Source organism: Leuresthes tenuis, unplaced genomic scaffold (assembly GCF_036924035.1).
Source record: "Leuresthes tenuis unplaced genomic scaffold, fLeuTen1.0.hap1 SCAF_1, whole genome shotgun sequence".
Classification (NCBI taxonomy): Eukaryota; Metazoa; Chordata; class Actinopteri; order Atheriniformes; family Atherinopsidae; genus Leuresthes; species Leuresthes tenuis.
Window position 1 is genome coordinate 8,337,557 of NW_027325355.1, and position 13,303 is coordinate 8,350,859.

The following is a 13,303-nucleotide window of genomic DNA, read 5'->3' on the forward strand; positions in this document are numbered from 1 at the left end:
GAATTTTGATGGGACAGCAGCTTCCTCTTTGGTTTTTGTAGAGAAGTACAGTAGAACAACCGGATTTAACCGAGTACTAACCAGGCCCGACCCTGCTTAACTTCACAGGGTGATCAGACGTTGCAACAAAAGACATGCAGGTGGTAGAGAGAAGAGAAAAAGCTTACAGCACCTGGTATTCCCAAGCAGTCTCCCATCCAAGTACTAACCAGGCCCAACCCTGCTTGGCTTCCGAGATCAGATGAGGTTGGGTATTTTCAGGGTGGTGTGGCCGTAAGCAACAATGTCACTGACAAATGTGCATTATATAGTTACTGGAATCATAAAGTTCCTCTATGTAACCAGATAATTGCAGAGAAAGGCTAACTTGTAGTGGGCACATCTTCTTCCCTAACGTGATAATTCTCTCCAGCTGAAACTGAGACTCTCAGATCACTTCGTGTCTGCCAACAAAGCAGCAGCAGCTGAAGATGACCAACTTCCTCATGTGTCACAGGGTGATCAGACGTTGCAACAAAAGACATGCATGTGGTAGAGAGAAGAGAAAAAGCTTACAGCACCTGGTATTCCCAAGTAGTCTCCCATCCAAGTACTAACCAGGACCAACCCTGCTTGGCTTCCGAGATCAGACGAGGTCGGGTATATTCAGGGTGGTGTGGCCGTAAGCAACAATATCTGTGAACAATGTGCATTATATAGGTACTGGAATCATACGGTTACTCTATGTAACCAGATAATTGCCGAGAAAGGCTGATATGTAGTGGGCACATCCTCATCCCTGATGTGATTATTACCTGCAGTTGAAACTGAGAGTCTCTGATCACTTCGTGTCTGCCAACAAATTAGCAGCAGCTGAAGATGACCAACTTCCTCATGTGTCACAGGGTGATCAGACGTTGCAACAAAAGACATGCATGTGGTAGAGAGAAGAGAAAAAGCTTACAGCACCTGGTATTCCCAAGCAGTCTCCCATCCAAGTACTAACCAGGCCCAATCCTGCTTGTCTTCCGAGATCAGACAAGGTCGTGCATATTCAGGGTGGTGTGGCCGTAAGCAACAATATCTGTGAACAATGTGCATTATATAGGTACTGGAATCATACGGTTCCTCTATGTAACCAGAAAATTGCCGAGAAAGGCTGATATGTAGTGGGCACATCTTCTTCCCTGTCATGATTATTCTCTCCAGCGGAAACTGAGACTCTCAGATCACTTCGTGTCTGCCAACAAAGCAGCAGCAGCTGAAGATGACCAACTTCCTCATGTGTCACAGGGTGATCAGACGTTAAAACAAAAGACATGCAGGTGATAGAGAGAAGAGAAAAAGCTTACAGTACCTGGTATTCCCAAGGAGTCTCCCATCCAAGTACAAACCAGGCCCAACCCTGCTTGGCCTCCGAGATCAGACGAGGTCGGGCATATTCAGGGTGGTGTGGCCGTAAGCAACAATGTCTGTCACAAATGTGCATTATATAGGTACTGGAATCATACAGTTCCTCTATGTAACCAGATAATTGCACGAGAAAGGCTGATGCGTATTGGGCACATCTTCTTCCCTGTCGTCATTATTCTCTCCAGCGGAAACTGAGACTCTCAGATCACTTCGTGTCTGCCAACAAAGCAGCAGCAGCTGAAGATGACCAACTTCCTCATGTGTCACAGGGTGATCAGACGTTGCAACAAAAGACATGCATGTGGTAGAGAGAAGAGAAAAAGCTTACAGCTCCTGGTATTCCCAAGCAGTCTCCCATCCAAGTAATAACCAGGCCCAACCCTGCTTGGCTTCCGAGATCAGACGAGGTCGTGCATGTTCAGGGTGGTTTGGACGTAAGCGGGAATGTCTGTGACAAATGTGCATTATATAGGTACTGGAATCATACGGTTACTCTATGTAACCAGATAATTGCCGAGAAAGGCTGATATGTAGTGGGCATATCTTCATCCTTGATGTGATTACTACCTGTAGTTGAAACTGAGACTCTCAGATCACTTCGTGTCTGCCAACAAAGCAGCAGCAGTTGAAGATGACCAACTTCCTCATGTGTGACAGGGTGATCAGACGTTGCAACAAAAGACATGCAGGTGCAAGAGAGAAGAGAAAAAGCTTACAGCACCTGGTATTCCCAAGTAGTCTCCCATCCAAGTACTAACCAGGCCCAACCCTGCTTGGCTTCCGAGATCAGACGAGGTCATGCATGTTCAGGGTGGTTTGGACGTAAGCAAGAATGTCTGTGACAAATGTGCATTATATAGGTACTTGAATCATACAGTTCCTCTATGTAACCAGATAATTGCCAAGAAAGGCTGATATGAGGGGGCATATCTTCATCCTTGATGTGATTACTACCTGTAGTTGAAACTGAGACTCTCAGATCACTTCGTGTCTGCCAACAAAGCAGCAGCAGCTGAAGATGACCAACTTCCTCATGTGTCACAGGGTGATCAGACGTTGCAACAAAAGACATGCAGGTGGTAGAGAGAAGAGAAAAAGCTTACAGCACCTGGTATTCCCAAGCGGTCTCCAATCCAAGTACTAACCAGGCCCAACCCTGCTTGGCTTCCTAGATCAGATGAGGTCGGGTATGTTCAGGGTGGTGTGGCCGTAAGCAACAATGTCTGTCACAAATGTGCATTATATAGGTACTGGAATCATACAGTTCCTCTATGTAACCAGATAATTGCCGAGAAAGGCTAACTTGTAGTGGGCACATCTTCTTCCCTGTCGTGATTATTACCTGCAGTTGAAACTGAGAATCTCAGATCACTTCGTGTCTGCCAACAAAGCAGCAGCAGCTGAAGATGACCAACTTCCTCATGTGTCACAGGGTGATCAGACGTTGCAACAAAAGACATGCAGGTGGTAGAGAGAAGAGAAAAAGCTTACAGCACCTGGTATTCCCAAGCAGTCTCCCATCCAAGTACTAATCAGGCCCAACCCTGCTTGGCTTCCGAGATCAGGCATATTCAGGGTGGTGTGGCTGTAAGCAACAATTTCTGTCACAAATGTGCATTATATAGGTACTGGAATCATACGGTTACTCTATGTAACCAGATAATTGCCGAGAAAGGCTGATATGTAGTGGGCACATCTTCATCCCTGATGTGATTATTACCTGCAGTTGAAACTGAGACTCTCAGATCACTTCGTGTCTGCCAACAAAGCAGCAGCAGCTGAAGATGACCAACTTCCTCATGTGTCACAGGGTGATCAGACGTTGCAACAAAAGACATGCATGTGGTAGAGAGAAGAGAAAAAGCTTACAGCACATGGTATTCCCAAGGAGTCTCCCATCCAAGTACTAACCAGGACCAACCCTGCTTGGCTTCCGAGATCAGACGAGGTCGGGTATATTCAGGGTGGTGTGGCCGTAAGCAACAATATCTGTGAACAATGTGCATTATATAGGTACTGGAATCATACGGTTACTCTATGTAACCAGATAATTGCCGAGAAAGGCTGATATGTAGTGGGCACATCCTCATCCCTGATGTGATTATTACCTGCAGTTGAAACTGAGAGTCTCTGATCACTTCGTGTCTGCCAACAAATTAGCAGCAGCTGAAGATGACCAACTTCCTCATGTGTCACAGGGTGATCAGACGTTGCAACAAAAGACATGCATGTGGTAGAGAGAAGAGAAAAAGCTTACAGCACCTGGTATTCCCAAGCAGTCTCCCATCCAAGTACTAACCAGGCCCAATCCTGCTTGTCTTCCGAGATCAGACAAGGTCGTGCATATTCAGGGTGGTGTGGCCGTAAGCAACAATATCTGTGAACAATGTGCATTATATAGGTACTGGAATCATACGGTTCCTCTATGTAACCAGAAAATTGCCGAGAAAGGCTGATATGTAGTGGGCACATCTTCTTCCCTGTCATGATTATTCTCTCCAGCGGAAACTGAGACTCTCAGATCACTTCGTGTCTGCCAACAAAGCAGCAGCAGCTGAAGATGACCAACTTCCTCATGTGTCACAGGGTGATCAGACGTTGCAACAAAAGACATGCAGGTGATAGAGAGAAGAGAAAAAGCTTACAGTACCTGGTATTCCCAAGGAGTCTCCCATCCAAGTACAAACCAGGCCCAACCCTGCTTGGCCTCCGAGATCAGACGAGGTCGGGCATATTCAGGGTGGTGTGGCCGTAAGCAACAATGTCTGTCACAAATGTGCATTATATAGGTACTGGAATCATACAGTTCCTCTATGTAACCAGATAATTGCCGAGAAAGGCTGATGCGTATTGGGCACATCTTCTTCCCTGTCGTCATTATTCTCTCCAGCGGAAACTGAGACTCTCAGATCACTTCGTGTCTGCCAACAAAGCAGCAGCAGCTGAAGATGACCAACTTCCTCATGTGTCACAGGGTGATCAGACGTTGCAACAAAAGACATGCATGTGGTAGAGAGAAGAGAAAAAGCTTACAGCTCCTGGTATTCCCAAGCAGTCTCCCATCCAAGTAATAACCAGGCCCAACCCTGCTTGGCTTCCGAGATCAGACGAGGTCGGGCATATTCAGGGTGGTGTGGCTGTAAGCATCAATGTCTGTCACAAATGTGCATTATATAGGTACTGGAATCATACGGTTACTCTATGTAACCAGATAATTGCCGAGAAAGGCTGATATGTAGTGGGCATATCTTCATCCTTGATGTGATTACTACCTGTAGTTGAAACTGAGACTCTCAGATCACTTTGTGTCTGCCAACAAAGCAGCAGCAGCTGAAGATGACCAACTTCCTCATGTGTCACAGGGTGATCAGACGTTGCAACAAAAGACATGCAGGTGCTAGAGAGAAGAGAAAAAGTTTACAGCACCTGGTATTCCCAAGCGGTCTCCCATCCAAGTACTAACCAGGCCCAACCCTGCTTGGCTTCCGAGATCAGACGAGGTCGTGCATGTTCAGGGTGGTTTGGACGTAAGCGGGAATGTCTGTGACAAATGTGCATTATATAGGTACTTGAATCATACAGTTCCTCTATGTAACCAGATAATTGCCAAGAAAGGCTGATATGTAGTGGGCATATCTTGATCCTTGATGTGATTACTACCTGTAGTTGAAACTGAGACTCTCAGATCACTTCGTGTCTGCCAACAAAGCAGCAGCAGTTGAAGATGACCAACTTCCTCATGTGTGACAGGGTGATCAGACGTTGCAACAAAAGACATGCAGGTGCAAGAGAGAAGAGAAAAAGCTTACAGCACCTGGTATTCCCAAGTAGTCTCCCATCCAAGTACTAACCAGGCCCAACCCTGCTTGGCTTCCGAGATCAGACGAGGTCGTGCATGTTCAGGGTGGTTTGGACGTAAGCGAGAATGTCTGTGACAAATGTGCATTATATAGGTACTTGAATCATACAGTTCCTCTATGTAACCAGATAATTGCCAAGAAAGGCTGATATGAGGGGGCATATCTTCATCCTTGATGTGATTACTACCTGTAGTTGAAACTGAGACTCTCAGATCACTTCGTGTCTGCCAACAAAGCAGCAGCAGCTGAAGATGATCAACTTCCTCATGTGTCACAGGGTGATCAGACGTTGCAACAAAAGACATGCAGGTGCTAGAGAGAAGAGAAAAAGTTTACAGTACCTGGTATTCCCAAGCGGTCTCCCATCCAACTACTAACCAGGTCCAACGCTGCTTGGCTTCCGAGATCAGATGAGGTCGGGCATGTTCAGGGTGGTGTGGCCGTAAGTAACAATGTCTGTCACAAATGTGCATTATATAGGTACTGGAATCATACAGTTCCTCTATGTAACCAGATAATTGGCGAGAAAGGCTAACTTGTAGTGGGCACATCTTCTTCCCTGTCATGATTATTATCTGCAGTTGAAACTGAGAAACTCAGATCACTTCGTGTCTGCCAACAAAGCAGCAGCAGCTGAAGATGACCAACTTCCTCATGTGTCACAGGGTGATCAGACGTTGCAACAAAAGACATGCATGTGGTAGAGAGAAGAGAAAAAGCTTACAGAACCTGGTATTCCCAAGCAGTCTCCCATCCAAGTACTAACCAGGCCCAACCCTGCTTGGCTTCCGAGATCAGACTACGTCGGGTATATTCAGGGTGGTGTGGCCATAAGCAACAATATCTGTGAACAATGTGCATTATATAGCTACTGGAATCATACGGTTACATTATGTAACCAGATAATTGCCGAGAAAGGCTGATATGTAGTGGGCACATCTTAATCCCTGATGTGATTATTACCTGGAGTTGAAACTGAGACTCTCAGATCCCTTCGTGTCTGCCAACAAAGCAGCAGCAGCTGAAGATGACCAACTTCCTCATGTGTCACATGGTTATCAGACGTTGCAACAAAAGACATGCAGGTGGTAGAGAGAAGAGAAAAAGTTTACAGCACCTGGTATTCCCAAGCAGTCTCCCATCCAAGTACTAACCAGGCCCAACCCTGCTTGGCTTCCGAGATCAGACGAGGTTGGGCATATTCAGGGTGGTGTGGCCGTAAGCAACAATATCTGTGAACAATGTGCATTATATAGGTACTAGAATCATACAGTTCCTCGATTTAACCAGATAATTGGCGAGAAAGGCTAACTTGTAGTGGGCACATCTTCATCCCTGATGTGATTATTATCTGTAGTTGAAACTGAGACTCTCAGATCACTTTGTGGCTGCCAACAAAGCAGCAGCAGCTGAAGATGACCAACTTCCTCATGTGTCACAGGGTGATCAGACGTTGCAACAAAAGACATGCATGTGGTAGAGAGAAGAGAAAAAGCTTACAGCTCCTGGTATTCCCAAGCTGTCTCCCATCCAAGTACTAACCAGGCCCAACCCTGCTTGGCTTCCGAGATCAGATGAGGTCGGGCATATTCAGGGTGGTGTGGCTGTAAGCGATAATGTCTGTCACAAATGTGCATTATATAGGTACTGGAATCATACGGTTACTCTATGTAACCAGATAATTGCCGAGAAAGGCTGATATGTAGTGGGCACATCTTCATCCCTGATGTGATTATTATCTGCAGTTGAAACTGAGACTCTCAGATCACTTCGTGTCTGCCTACAAAGCAACAGCAGCTGAAGATGACCAACTTCCTCATGTGTCACAGGGTGATCAGACGTTGCAACCAAAGACATGCAGGTGGTAGAGAGAAGAGAAATAGCTTACAGCACCTGGTATTCCCAAGCGGTCTCCCATCCAAGTACTAACCAGGACCAACCCTGCTTGGCTTCCAAGCTCAGACGAGGTCGGGTATATTCAGGGTGGTGTGGCCGTAAGCAACCATGTCTGTAACTAATGTGCATTATATAGGTACTGGAATCATACAGTTCCTCTATGTAACAAGATAATTGCCGAGAAAGGCTGATGCGTATTGGGCACATCTTCTTCCCTGTGGTGATTATTCTCTCCAGCTGAAAGTGAGACTCTCAGATCACTTCGTGTCTGCCAACAAAGCAGCAGCAGCTGAAGATGACCAACTTCCTCATGTGTCACAGGGTGATCAGACGTTGCAACAAAAGACATGCATGTGGTAGAGAGAAGAGAAAAAGCTTACAGCACCTGGTATTCCCAAGCGGTCTCCCATCCAAGTACTAACCAGGCCCAACCCTGCTTGGCTACCGAGATCAGACGAGGTCGGGTATATTCAGGGTGGTGTGGCTGTAAGCGACAATGTCTGTCACAAATGTGCATTATATAGGTACTGGAATCATACGGTTACTCTATGTAACCAGATAATTGCCGAGAAAGGCTGATATGTAGTGGGCACATCTTCATCCCTGATGTGATTATTACCTGCAGTTGAAACTGAGACTCTCAGATCACTTCGTGTCTGCCAACAAAGCAGCAGCAGCTGAAGATGACCAACTTCCTCATGTGTCACAGGGTGATCAGACGTTGCAACAAAAGACATGCAGGTGGTAGAGAGAAGAGAAAAAGCTTACAGCACCTGGTATTCCCAAGCAGTCTCCCATCCAAGTACTAACCAGGCCCAATCCTGCTTGTCTTCCGAGATCAGACAAGGTCGTGCATATTCAGGGTGGTGTGGCCGTAAGCAACAATATCTGTGAACAATGTGCATTATATAGGTACTGGAATCATACGGTTCCTCTATGTAACCAGAAAATTGCCAAGAAAGGCTGATATGTAGTGGGCACATCTTCTTCCCTGTCATGATTATTCTCTCCAGCGGAAACTGAGACTCTCAGATCACTTCGTGTCTGCCAACAAAGCAGCAGCAGCTGAAGATGACCAACTTCCTCATGTGTCACAGGGTGATCAGACGTTGCAACAAAAGACATGCAGGTGGTAGAGAGAAGAGAAAAAGCTTACAGTACCTGGTATTCCCAAGGAGTCTCCCATCCAAGTACTAACCAGGCCCAACCCTGCTTGGCCTCCGAGATCAGACGAAGTCGGGCATATTCAGGGTGGTGTGGCCGTAAGCAACAATGTCTGTCACAAATGTGCATTATATAGGTACTGGAATCATACAGTTCCTCTATGTAACCAGATAATTGCCGAGAAAGGCTGATGCGTATTGGGCACATCTTCTTCCCTGTCGTCATTATTCTCTCCAGCGGAAACTGAGACTCTCAGATCACTTCGTGTCTGCCAACAAAGCAGCAGCAGCTGAAGATGACCAACTTCCTCATGTGTCACAGGGTGATCAGACGTTGCAACAAAAGACATGCATGTGGTAGAGAGAAGAGAAAAAGCTTACAGCTCCTGGTATTCCCAAGCAGTCTCCCATCCAAGTACTAACCAGGCCCAATCCTGCTTGTCTTCCGAGATCAGACAAGGTCGTGCATATTCAGGGTGGTGTGGCCGTAAGCAACAATGTCTGTCACAAATGTGCATTATAAAGGTACTGGAATCATACGGTTACTCTATGTAACCAGATAATTGCCGAGAAAGGCTGATATGTAGTGGGCACATCTTCATCCCTGATGTGATTATTACCTGCAGTTGAAACTGAGACTCTCAGATCACTTCGTGTCTGCCAACAAAGCAGCAGCAGCTGAAGATGACCAACTTCCTCATGTGTCACAGGGTGATCAGACGTTGCAACAAAAGACATGCATGTGGTAGAGAGAAGAGAAAAAGCTTACAGCACCTGGTATTCCCAAGCAGTCTCCCATCCAAGTAATAACCAGGCCCAATCCTGCTTGGCTTCCTAGATCAGACGAGGTCGGGCATATTCAGGGTGGTGTGGCTGTAAGCAACAATGTCTGTCACAAATGTGCATTATATAGGTACTGGAATCATACGGTTACTCTATGTAACCAGATAATTGCCGAGAAAGGCTGATATGTAGTGGGCACATCTTCATCCCTGATGTGATTATTACCTGCAGTTGAAACTGAGACTCTCAGATCACTTTGTGTCTGCCAACAAAGCAGCAGCAGCTGAAGATGACCAACTTCCTCATGTGTCACAGGGTGATCAAACGTTGCAACAAAAGACATGCAGGTGCTAGAGAGAAGAGAGAAAGCTTACAGCACCTGGTATTCCCAAGTAGTCTCCCATCCAAGTACTAACCAGGTCCAACCCTGCTTGGCTTCCGAGATCAGACGAGGTCGGGCATGTTCATTGTGGTTTGGCCGTAAGCTACAATGTCTGTGACAAATGTGCATTATATAGGTACTGGAATCATACAGTTCCTCTATGTAACCAAATAATTGCGAAGAAAGGCTGATATGTAGTGGGCATATCTTCATCCTTGATGTGATTACTACCTGTAGTTGAAACTGAGACTCTCAGATCACTTCGTGTCTGCCAACAAAGCAGCAGCAGCTGAAGATGACCAACTTCCTCATGTGTCACAGGGTGATCAGACGTTGCAACAAAAGACATGCAGGTGGTAGAGAGAAGAGAAAAAGCTTACAGCACCTGGTATTCCCAAGCGGTCTCCAATCCAAGTACAAACCAGGCCCAACCCTGCTTGGCTTCCTAGATCAGATGAGGTCGGGTATGTTCAGGGTGGTGTGGCCGTAAGCAACAATGTCTGTCACAAATGTGCATTATATAGGTACTGGAATCATACAGTTCCTCTATGTAACCAGATAATTGCCGAGAAAGGCTAACTTGTAGTGGGCACATCTTCTTCCCTGTCGTGATTATTATCTGCAGTTGAAACTGAGAATCTCAGATCACTTTGTGGCTGCCAACAAAGCAGCAGCAGCTGAAGATGACCAACTTCCTCATGTGTCACAGGGTGATCAGACGTTGCAACAAAAGACATGCAGGTGGTAGAGAGAAGAGAAAAAGCTTACAGCACCTGGTATTCCCAAGCAGCCTCCCATCCAAGTACTAACCAGGCCCAACCCTGCTTGGCTTCCCGAGATCAGACGAGGTCGGGCATATTCAGGGTGGTGTGGCCGTAAGTCACAATATCTGTGAACAATGTGCATTATATAGGTACTGGAATCATACGGTTACTCTATGTAACCAGATAATTGCAGAGAAAGGCTGATATGTAGTGGGCACATCTTCATCCCTGATGTGATTATTACCTGCAGTTGAAACTGAGACTCTCAGATCACTTTGTGTCTGCCAACAAAGCAGCAGCAGCTGAAGATGACCAACTTCCTCATGTGTCACAGGGTGATCAGACGTTGCAACAAAAGACATGCAGGTGGTAGAGAGAAGAGAAAAAGCTTACAGCACCTTGTATTCCTAAGCAGTCTCCCATCCAAGTACTAACCAGGCCCAACCCTGCTTGGCTTCCGAGATCAGACGAGGTCGGGCATATTCAGGGTGGTGTGGCCGTAAGCAACAATATCTGTGAACAATGTGCATTATATAGGTACTGGAATCATACGGTTACTCTATGTAACCAGATAATTGCAGAGAAAGGCTGATATGTAGTGGGCACATCTTAATCCCTGATGTGATTATTACCTGCAGTTGAAACTGAGACTCTCAGATCACTTCGTGTCTGCCAACAAAGCAGCAGCAGCTGAAGATGACCAACTTCCTCATGTGTCACAGGGTGATCAGACGTTGCAACAAAAGACATGCAGGTGGTAGAGAGAAGAGAAAAAGCTTACAGCATCTGGTATTCCCAAGCGGTCTCCCATCCAAGTACTAACCAGGCCCAACCCTGGTTGGCTTCCGAGATCAGACGAGGTCGGGCATGTTCAGGGTGGTGTGGCCGTAAGCAACAATGTCTGTGACAACTGTGCATTATATCGGTACTGGAATCATACAGTTCCTCTATTTAACCAGATAATTGCTGAGAAAGGCTAACTTGTAGTGGGCACATCTTCTTCCCTGACGTGATTATTATCTGCAGTTGAAACTTATAATCTCAGATTACTTCGTGTCTTCCAACAAAGCAGCAGCAGCTGAAGATGACCAACTTCCTCATGTGTCACAGGGTGATCAGACGTTGCAACAAAAGACATGCATGTGGTAGAGAGAAGAGAAAAAGCTTACAGCTCCTGGTATTCCCAAGCAGTCTCCCATCCAAGTAATAACCAGGCCCAACCCTGCTTGGCTTCCAAGATCAGACGAGGTCGGGCATATTCAGGGTGGTGTGGCTGTAAGCATCAATGTCTGTCACAAATATGCATTATATAGGTACTGGAATCATACGGTTCCTCTATGTAACCAGATAATTGCCGAGAAAGGCTGATATGTAGTGGGCATATCTTCATCCTTGATGTGATTACTACCTGTAGTTGAAACTGAGACTCTCAGATCACTTTGTGTCTGCCAACAAAGCAGCAGCAGCTGAAGATGACCAACTTCCTCATGTGTCACAGGGTGATCAGACGTTGCAACAAAAGACATAAAGGTGCTAGAGAGAAGAGAAAAAGTTTACAGCACCTGGTATTCTCAAGCGGTCTCCCATCCAAGTACTAACCAGGCCCAAACCTGCTTGGCTTCCGAGATCAGACGAGGTCGTGCATGTTCAGGGTGGTTTGGACGTAAGCGAGAATGTCTGTGACAAATGTGCATTATATAGGTACTTGAATCATACAGTTCCTCTATGTAACCAGATAATTGCCAAGAAAGGCTGATATGTAGTGGGCATATCTTCATCCTTGATGTGATTACTACCTGTAGTTGAAACTGAGACTCTCAGATCACTTCGTGTCTGCCAACAAAGCAGCAGCAGTTGAAGATGACCAACTTCCTCATGTGTCACAGGGTGATCAGACGTTGCAACAAAAGACATGCAGGTGCAAGAGAGAAGAGAAAAAGCTTACAGCACCTGGTATTCCCAAGTAGTCTCCCATCCAAGTACTAATCAGGCCCAACCCTGCTTGGCTTCCGAGATCAGATGAGGTCGTGCATGTTCAGGGTGGTTTGGACGTAAGCGAGAATGTCTGTGACAAATGTGCATTATATAGGTACTTGAATCATACAGTTCCTCTATGTAACCAGATATTTGCCAAGAAAGGCTGATATGTAGTGGGCATATCTTCATCCTTGATGTGATTACTACCTGTAGTTGAAACTGAGACTCTCAGATCACTTCGTGTCTGCCAACAAAGCAGCAGCAGCTGAAGATGATCAACTTCCTCATGTGTCACAGGGTGATCAGACGTTGCAACAAAAGACATGCAGGTGCTAGAGAGAAGAGAAAAAGTTTACAGCACCTGGTATTCCCAAGCTGTCTCCCATCCAACTACTAACCAGGCCCAACGCTGCTTGGCTTCCGAGATCAGATGAGGTCGGGCATGTTCAGGGTGGTGTGGCCGTAAGCAACAATGTCTGTCACAAATGTGCATTATATAGGTACTGGAATCATACAGTTCCTCTATGTAACCAGATAATTATAGAGAAAGGCTAACTTGTAGTGGGCACATCTTCATCCCTGATGTGATTATTATCTGTAGTTGAAACTGAGACTCTCAGATCACTTTGTGGCTGCATACAAAACAGCAGCAGCTGAAGATGACCAACTTCCTCATGTGTCACAGGGTGATCAGACGTTGCAACAAAAGACATGCATGTGGTAGAGAGAAGAGAAAAAGCTTACAGAACCTGGTATTCCCAAGCAGTCTCCCATCCAAGTACTAACCAGGCCCAATCCTATTTGGCTTCCGACATCAGACTACGTCGGGTATATTCAGGGTGGTGTGGCCATAAGCAACAATATCTGTGAACAATGTGCATTATATAGCTACTGGAATCATACGGTTACATTATGTAACCAGATAATTGCCGAGAAAGGCTGATATGTAGTGGGCACATCTTAATCCCTGATGTGATTATTACCTGGAGTTGAAACTGAGACTCTCAGATCCCTTCGTGTCTGCCAACAAAGCAGCAGCAGCTGAAGATGACCAACTTCCTCATGTGTCACAGGGTGATCAGACGT

General features: G+C 46.0%; 1 protein-coding gene, 6 non-coding genes and 28 pseudogenes across 7 annotated transcripts in view; 1 reads left to right on the forward strand and 34 right to left on the reverse strand.

Annotated features, from left to right (window-relative positions):
* Positions 1–13,303, forward strand: part of LOC140296461 (uncharacterized) — a 36,133-nt gene that overhangs the window by 8,167 nt on the left and 14,663 nt on the right. The window lies entirely within an intron of this gene.
* Positions 161–279, reverse strand: LOC140290738 (5S ribosomal RNA). Its single transcript, XR_011912387.1, has one exon. It is a non-coding gene; the product is annotated as a 5S ribosomal RNA (ribosomal RNA).
* On the reverse strand, positions 549–667 carry LOC140292410 (5S ribosomal RNA). The gene has a single exon (XR_011912544.1). It is a non-coding gene; the product is annotated as a 5S ribosomal RNA (ribosomal RNA).
* Positions 937–1,055, reverse strand: LOC140278028 (5S ribosomal RNA; annotated as a pseudogene).
* LOC140298368 (5S ribosomal RNA) lies at positions 1,325–1,443 on the reverse strand (annotated as a pseudogene).
* Positions 1,714–1,832, reverse strand: LOC140290961 (5S ribosomal RNA; annotated as a pseudogene).
* Positions 2,102–2,220, reverse strand: LOC140315808 (5S ribosomal RNA; annotated as a pseudogene).
* On the reverse strand, positions 2,489–2,607 carry LOC140299482 (5S ribosomal RNA; annotated as a pseudogene).
* Positions 2,877–2,985, reverse strand: LOC140289199 (5S ribosomal RNA; annotated as a pseudogene).
* Positions 3,255–3,373, reverse strand: LOC140299748 (5S ribosomal RNA; annotated as a pseudogene).
* Positions 3,643–3,761, reverse strand: LOC140278036 (5S ribosomal RNA; annotated as a pseudogene).
* Positions 4,031–4,149, reverse strand: LOC140298379 (5S ribosomal RNA; annotated as a pseudogene).
* LOC140300340 (5S ribosomal RNA) lies at positions 4,419–4,537 on the reverse strand (annotated as a pseudogene).
* Positions 4,807–4,925, reverse strand: LOC140302481 (5S ribosomal RNA; annotated as a pseudogene).
* On the reverse strand, positions 5,195–5,313 carry LOC140298678 (5S ribosomal RNA; annotated as a pseudogene).
* LOC140287215 (5S ribosomal RNA) lies at positions 5,582–5,700 on the reverse strand (annotated as a pseudogene).
* LOC140290632 (5S ribosomal RNA) lies at positions 5,970–6,088 on the reverse strand (annotated as a pseudogene).
* Positions 6,358–6,476, reverse strand: LOC140300866 (5S ribosomal RNA; annotated as a pseudogene).
* Positions 6,746–6,864, reverse strand: LOC140298789 (5S ribosomal RNA). Its single transcript, XR_011914397.1, has one exon. It is a non-coding gene; the product is annotated as a 5S ribosomal RNA (ribosomal RNA).
* Positions 7,134–7,252, reverse strand: LOC140298025 (5S ribosomal RNA). The gene has a single exon (XR_011913709.1). It is a non-coding gene; the product is annotated as a 5S ribosomal RNA (ribosomal RNA).
* LOC140299277 (5S ribosomal RNA) lies at positions 7,522–7,640 on the reverse strand. Its single transcript, XR_011914715.1, has one exon. It is a non-coding gene; the product is annotated as a 5S ribosomal RNA (ribosomal RNA).
* On the reverse strand, positions 7,910–8,028 carry LOC140278044 (5S ribosomal RNA; annotated as a pseudogene).
* Positions 8,298–8,416, reverse strand: LOC140302437 (5S ribosomal RNA; annotated as a pseudogene).
* Positions 8,686–8,804, reverse strand: LOC140290289 (5S ribosomal RNA; annotated as a pseudogene).
* On the reverse strand, positions 9,074–9,192 carry LOC140288854 (5S ribosomal RNA; annotated as a pseudogene).
* LOC140305791 (5S ribosomal RNA) lies at positions 9,462–9,580 on the reverse strand (annotated as a pseudogene).
* On the reverse strand, positions 9,850–9,968 carry LOC140301456 (5S ribosomal RNA; annotated as a pseudogene).
* LOC140314744 (5S ribosomal RNA) lies at positions 10,238–10,357 on the reverse strand (annotated as a pseudogene).
* On the reverse strand, positions 10,627–10,745 carry LOC140300793 (5S ribosomal RNA; annotated as a pseudogene).
* LOC140298754 (5S ribosomal RNA) lies at positions 11,015–11,133 on the reverse strand. The gene has a single exon (XR_011914372.1). It is a non-coding gene; the product is annotated as a 5S ribosomal RNA (ribosomal RNA).
* LOC140315867 (5S ribosomal RNA) lies at positions 11,403–11,521 on the reverse strand (annotated as a pseudogene).
* On the reverse strand, positions 11,791–11,909 carry LOC140285856 (5S ribosomal RNA; annotated as a pseudogene).
* Positions 12,179–12,297, reverse strand: LOC140300887 (5S ribosomal RNA; annotated as a pseudogene).
* LOC140279734 (5S ribosomal RNA) lies at positions 12,567–12,685 on the reverse strand (annotated as a pseudogene).
* On the reverse strand, positions 12,955–13,073 carry LOC140297281 (5S ribosomal RNA; annotated as a pseudogene).